The sequence below is a fragment of the Etheostoma spectabile genome, chromosome 13 (assembly GCF_008692095.1).
Source record: "Etheostoma spectabile isolate EspeVRDwgs_2016 chromosome 13, UIUC_Espe_1.0, whole genome shotgun sequence".
NCBI lineage: Eukaryota > Metazoa > Chordata > Actinopteri > Perciformes > Percidae > Etheostoma > Etheostoma spectabile.
In genome coordinates this window covers 30,037,768-30,045,236 of record NC_045745.1, presented here as the reverse complement: position 1 = coordinate 30,045,236, position 7,469 = coordinate 30,037,768, and the positions used below count along the sequence as shown (strand labels likewise).

Genomic DNA, 7,469 nt, shown 5'->3' with positions numbered 1-7,469 from the left:
AACGTGGATTTACGACACTGCACGATCTGTTCCTATAGACAGCCTCCACCGGAAAGCTAACGTTAGTTTAGCCAACAATAGCTGCTTTTCCCACTGTTTAGTTTGAGTACCGTAATTTTAGGCTGAATCAAGCTGTCAGCCATTTAGCCAAATTAGCTGTTAGCTAAACTAGTGTCAGCTTCCCGGTAGAGGCTAACCGTTCTCTTAGCTAATACATCAGCACACCACCTGTCGTGTTGTAGCGGTTAGCCGTTAGCTTCATGGATGTAAGAGGACTGTTAGCCTCCACCGTCGTTAGCTTCCCGGCTAACCGCCAGCTTTGATTCAGTCTACAATACAGTTACTCAAACTAAACAGTGGGGAAAGCAGCTACAGCTAAATTAAGACTTTACAGTAATAATAAAGACAATTATTGAGTGATTGTGTTTTAAATGAGCACAAGTAAATTATAATTGACGTAACCACTATTATATATATCGCTGTTATGTTATATAATACACATATTATAATTGAGGGTCTTAAACATACTGTTTCAGCTAGCGTTTAGCCGAATTAGCTGTTAGCTAAACTAACGTTAGCCTTCCGGTGGAGGCTAACAGCAGACGGCTACTGTGGAACGGATCGTGCAGTGCCGTAAATTCCTGGTAAATCCTCGTACATCATGATTATCATCTGCGCGTGCGCGAACATAATGCACATGCGCAGAACGGATCGTGCAGGCAGGACGGATCGTGTACCGACAGCATCAACGGGTTGCTGCGCTTTGTAGTGTTCGGTGGCTGCCGCTATGCTGAATGCAGAGGTGGGTAGTAACGAATTACACTTACTTACTAAAAATTATACTTCTAGGAGTAGTTTTAAATCACTATACGTTTTACTTTTACTTGAGTAGATTTGTGAAGAAGAAACTGTACTCTTACTCTGCTACATAAGGCTACAATGAGCTTGTTACTTTTCTTTTTACCTCTTATTCTACGCGTGATTGTTTTTATCTCCACGTACGCCTCATTTTAATGTTTTATTTTGAGAGAGAGAGACTTCTGCCAAAGGCTCTACCACGTGACTGTGTTTCACCAATCAAACGTTGTTGTGCAGTCTCGTCACGTGACTCAATCTCAGTGGCAGGACAGGTTAGCTTTGCAGTCGTAGCAAAACAAAAATGTCAGAACACAGACGAGGAGGAACACCCCCGGCCTCATATTGAAAGCATGTTTATCTTAGTAAAAGTGCGAAACAGCCGCTACATTATGCGGTGTCTTCTGTGTATAAATCAGACATTACTCAACAGTTACTCAGTACTTGAGTAGTTTTTTCACCAAGCACTTTTTTACTCTTACTCAAGTAATTATTTGGATGAATACTTTTACTTGAGTTGAATTATTCTGAAGTAACAGTACTTTTAGTACTTTTACTTGAGTAAGGTTTTGTGGCTACTCTACCCACCTCCGGTTGAGTGGAAACAAGAAGCTGCTTGGTCGCTTCTCTATCGACCTCGTGTTAAACCCACCAATAGCGCGGCAGGGAGATTAGCCAGTTTGTGATTGGTTCCCACAAAATTGGGAACTGAAGCAGGAGAATTAGACGTGCAGGTTTCCAGACTGAGCTGCAGGGCCAATCAGATTGCCAGCAGAGTGGGCGGGCTTTACCCAGTCTACCTTTTTTAAAATACCTTTTCAGGACAATTATTTTAGCTGTGGTGGACAGGAATGAAATGTAACACAGAAACACAACATTATTAGGTATATAAATGGCGAGCTTCTGAAAATGAGTACATCGTCTGCTACAGTATATGTTGTGCCATGGCAGTTTTACCTGTTTTGTGTAATTTGTACAGTAGTCCTAGATGTTGTGAGTAGCATGAATTGATGCCAAACTTCACAGCAATACCAAGAGACATTTTTAATTTGCTGTGCTTTGATTTGAATATGCATGTGTTTTGTTCCCAGTAGGATGTCCTCCCACTACTGTTTGATTTTTATGCCTTACAAATCACAGTGTAAACACAAGAAACAAAAAGAATCGCATGCCCGACAATGACACAAAGAATCAGACAAAAGTACTTTTCGCACCAGCCTCTAAAGGAACCTCGGATGATAAGTCCACCATGTTGAGAATTTCCACCCTTGAGGCTCTGATGTGACCAAGAAGGGTCTTACAACTCCAAGACAAAATACACCGTCCTTTTTAATTAATCCCCATTTCCATTTGCTACATCTCATACAGTAAGAACATGAACGAGAGAGGGCAACATACAGAGTCCAGTCACTGAGCATACAGAGAGCAACTTCCCAACAAAAACAACAAAGTCCACTATGTTCCCGGGGCTGTCTTTGTGCAGGAAGTCTTTGATCTCTCAATGCGTAGGGACATGCAGTGAGATTGCTGGAGAGAGAACACGGTGTGTACAACTCTGCTTGCAGGCAGCTGCTAATTCACAGTTAGGTTTAAAAAGTGCACACAAGGTACGAATCTTGTAAGTAGCTCGATGGATATTATCTCTACTGTACATCTTTAGAGGACCATAACACGTGGTGTTACAGAGCTCAGTGTAAGACAGCGGTATACCTATCGGATGTAAAAAATAATTGACGTAAAAATAATTGACGTGACGTATCAATATTCACAAACAAACTATTGGAATTGATTTCACAATATCTACAAATTCACAACTTGGTAACATTATTCTGAGAAATTGGAATTGTTGCCCTTTTTGTTCAGTTAATCTACTTGTCTACGGCTTTCTACCATCAAGAGATTTGCATCAATGCTGTAGAGGTTATGTTGTATAAAACGTAATATTTAATCCCGTACTGAATAGCATATATAGATTCATATAGTAATATACTCTTAATATACTGTTTCTTATAGGATGATTGTTTCTGCCGAAGTTAACTCTGGCCCTGTGAGGAAAGGATTTATCCCCATGAATAACACAATCATAACCAAAGCTAAATGGCAACAATACAGTAGAGTCCTGTTCATCAAAACCCCTCAGGAGCAAAGGTGTTAGAATTACCAAAAACTCTTGACCTAATAGGCAAGTTGTACATGCATGGTCTTTGAAATATTTATTTTGTACTAATTTCTTAGTTTAAAGTTGACCAATCGGCTCTCATTTCTGCATTATTGCACGTTTTGTTTGCTATGGTTCATTAAGTTATAGAGCCCGACCAATATAACGGCAGGCCGATATTATCGGCTGGGCGATGTTATCGGCTGATATTAGGCATTTCCCGATCTGTTGGTGTCAACATTTAATGATTTACTATTATTTTGTTTAATATTCGTTCATCAGAATAAAAAAATAACAACTAATGTTGATTTTAACTAATGATGATTTAAATCTTTTTTTAAATATTTATTCAGGTATATTGGATTTTTAAATAGCCAAATATTTGTATCGGTCGGGCTGTAGTAAGTTCTTACTGTGAGCAGTGTGGATGACAGAGATTCTACTGTAGTTAAGCTGCACAGGCCAGACGTTGTGGGTGTGTGGCTCTGGAAGTGTTTCTTCCTTTTTTTTTCCTTCCCGCAGACACACAAGATATGTGAACAAACAAGGTAATGCTGCATATTGTGCTCAGCTAAAGTTTAAAGATAGAATCTTCAACAATTTTGACAACTCAGGAAATGGAAATTAAAGTGGTTGTCTGAGGCAGGGACTTCAGTGTTTACATAAAGTGTAAGGATTAAGTGTAGATTACATTCAAGAGTAACATCACAAATGAAATGGACCAAACTCTCCTGGTAGACCATTTTTGAGAGAGATGAAGATAAAATATTGACAAAATTCACTCCTTTTTGAAAGGGCCTATGTTTTTGCATCTCTATAAATATATATATATATTTTTTTGTAGAATGTAGATTTCATGAGATAAATCCTACAAAATCCCACAATAAATCCTTTTACAATGTGGATGGAATTAAATTGGATTCCTTTCCACAAATGTGGACAGTTTAACACACACAAAACTGCTGTGTGAATGTATCTTTGGTCCCCACGTTATTGTTCGAGGTACTGATCATGCCTATTGGCGATATTTCTGATGGAGACGGTTATCACTGAGAAGACGGCTGTCTTTGAGGCAAGTTCTCACAATGACAGATCAAATGCTCAGCGCCTGCATGTCATGATACCTACTTAACTACAGTACCTCAATCACTTTACTCAAAGGAATCATACATAAACATGAGGACTCTGCGTCGTAAGATCCTGAATTAGCAGAAGCCAGCCGACTCTTAACACCCTCAGCAGATGTGTTTGTCTGAGACAAGATGATAAAAATCAAGTCGGAAAAAAGAGACCTGGTGCCCCACACTAGTCCTCACAGTAAGTGAATATATCAATTCATTACATATATGATTTTTTTTATGTCATGATTTATCATCATCAGTCTAGTCATTGTTTGTGTGTATGAGCTAGACTTTATTGGTCCCACACTGGGGAAATTCCCTCGTTATGTGTGTGTTGTTTGAATTTAAAAAAAGACAGAAAAGGTTTACCAGGAGATATTAATGCTGTCCTATTTGTGTTGCAAGCAGGGATGCACCGAATCCAGGATTCGGCTTTGGATTCGGCTGAATATTGGGCTTTTTGGTGTTTGATTTATGGCAAACCCAGGAATTCATTTTCTACCGAATCGAACCCTACTCTTGCGCTATGCTGGTCAACGTAATGACGCCGCCGTTGATTACAGTAAGGTGTTTACATAGTTGCAGCGTTCAATGTATTAGACTGTGAGAAAGTGAACATGGAACTTGTGAGCAGAAAAAGTATTGTTTGGCAGTACTTTCAGTCAAAAGAAGGCCATTCAAGTCCCGCTACATGTTCAATTTGCAAAGCCGATTTGTCTTGTGGTGGCAACCCTAAGGACCCTACACAATACACATCATTGCTGCTGTTAAAACATTTGCGTATGAAACATCCGAAAGAATACGAGTTGTGCATGAAGGAATCTACAGACAGAAGACAAAATGCAACAACTTCAGGTACGACATAGGAAGGACAGTCACAGGTAACAACTCGTGTTAACAAGACGCGTTGCTTCATTCATTTTACTGTTAATAGACTGAGGATGGGAGTAGCCTTCGGTGTTCGGATTCGGCAGAATCTTGACCAATGGATTTGGTAGTCGGCCATTCCCCAAAAACCTGGATTCGGTGCATCTCTAGTTACAAGTTTGTTGATGTGTTTTGATCGATGTAACCGTTGATTTACTACGTCAAATCATTTAGAATCACTGCGAGAGTGGTGATTGTGGGACTGATACAATCCACAACATTTGAGTACATAATGAAAGGAATAAGAAATATCTAATCTATAAATAATACTTAATATTGTCTCAGCTTCTCTTTATCTAAGCTGAACCTGCAATTACCAATTAAGTAGAAATGTGTCTGAATGCGTTTTCCAAGGTAAGAACTTAATCTATATTAAGAATGGTACTTTTGTGTGGTCATGCATCTAAATACTGACTTCCCTTTGCGTGTGTGCGGTCTGAGGGTAAAAACACTTTCAGAGCTCTGTGGCAGCCATACATTATTAGCATCACATCAATGTGCACAAATAACAGCTTAAATGTGTTTTATGTGGATGTTGCAGAGGTTATGAGTAGGTAATTGATGACTAACTGCAATGAACTACAGAAACACTGATACTAAGCCCTATTTCCGTGACAAACACCATTATTGGAGGTTGCAGACATACACGTGTACAGATTGTCATGCATTAACCTATGACTGATACATTTTACATGGTTTGTGTTATTAACACACCTTTTTAAAGAGGCAACAACACAGTTCACTCATTCTCCTATTCTTACCACTGAAGATACAGTTTGGATCCACTGAACGTAGTGGTCATCAAAGAGTCGATAGTTAAGACAATGCAAAATATCCAGAGTGCATCCGGAAAAAAAAGCAACAGATATTGCTTTAGAATCCTAAAACATCTGTATAAACACGTACTATATTCAACACAAAACAAAAATACAGATGTCACTTACCAAAGAGAAAACCAAAGTTGGAGACAGTTGCCACAGCTGGAGACGGATCTGATTTAAAAACCATCACTTGTTGAAAAATAAGTAATTTGACCATTAGTGTGCTCTTCAGTGTGATCCCAACAACTACAGTTAGTTTTTTTTGAATGTAAAATTGTATTGACCAGAGCATTTTGCAGTATAATAGTCTCCAGTGATGATTCTTTCTCCGAAGTTCATTTAGAAATACTGCATGACTGTGACATATTGGCCTTTTGTTGTCTACTTCAAAACACAAAAACAGTACGACATATGTAGACAATCAAATCAACACCAATATACTTTACACAATCAAGTATAAAAGGGCCAAAGTACAGCATGAACCAAATCTCGCTTCTGACAAGACAGAAATGCAAATGCAAAAATCATAATTGATCCAAAAACACTGATGCAGAGAAAATAAATAAAGGCACCAGGGTGCCTGCCCACAATATACTTATATAAAGAAAGAAAGAGAGTGGTATGATTGAATGTATACAACATCTAATGTTATTTGCATTTCCATGGAAAATGTATAATAAACTGCAATTCAGAATTCGACTTCAGTCTGAGGTAATGGTGGTAGTTTTGTTATGACTGCTTGGGTCATGGAGTCGCACCATGAGCCAAAACATAAATGCACATGATAATTGTTCTGGACTATGCTGGATCCTTTTTAATCTCTTTTGCTCCAACTTCTCACAAGCAGAGGTCTTTTAACCTTCCACACTAATGGGCAATTTTACACTCTGTGCCCATGGGCCATGGGTGGGTGGGTCTCAGCTACTGCTGTGCATGGAGCCTGTGGACACCAGTATATGTTTGCATGTAATATACACACAGACCATTGCGCATATGTGTGCTGTAAATGCAATTGTGAGCGTGTCAAAGCCTTTTACTTTATGACGTGTGTATTCACCAAGGCACATAGCTTTTCTGTCATTGAGCATACTCAGCCAGTTAAAACAAATAGAGCCACTGGACCACAAAATGTACAGGCGGTCCCGTGGGACGCGATGGCAATTCCAGATGATACTGCATTGGGTCTGTTGGAATTCAGCATGAGCTGAAGGCCAGACACTGACGATTATTAAGGATGTTTCTATGGAACTATACAGGCTGCCCCCGGCAAACGGAGCCCAGTAAAGCAACGGACGAATGGCCCTTGTGGCTTTTTCTGATGCGTCACTCGTGTGTCTGTGTCTGCGTGCATGCATGCACGTTGTTAACTTGATGTATGTGTCAAAACCATATCATTGCTAATGAGCTACAATGAAAACTTCAAACGCATGCTTGCTCTAACTTATTAGAAGCAAAGCGCAAACATGTCAAAACGTAGTGAAACCACAATTTGACTACTCTTCTACAAAACGGCACGCAATCAAGATACAGCAAAGGGAGACTTGTTTACTCACAACAGGGAACCGTGCTAGAGTGTGTGGGGGGGGG

General features: G+C 39.5%; 1 long non-coding RNA gene across 1 annotated transcript in view; it reads left to right on the top strand.

Moving 5' to 3' along the window:
- Positions 1-4,620: 4,620 nt before the first annotated feature.
- LOC116699974 (uncharacterized) overlaps positions 4,621-7,469 on the top strand; it is a 4,258-nt gene continuing 1,409 nt past the window's right edge. The window contains exon 1 of the long non-coding RNA XR_004334540.1: positions 4,621-4,989. This is a non-coding gene — a long non-coding RNA (uncharacterized LOC116699974). The remainder of the gene's footprint in view (positions 4,990-7,469) is intronic.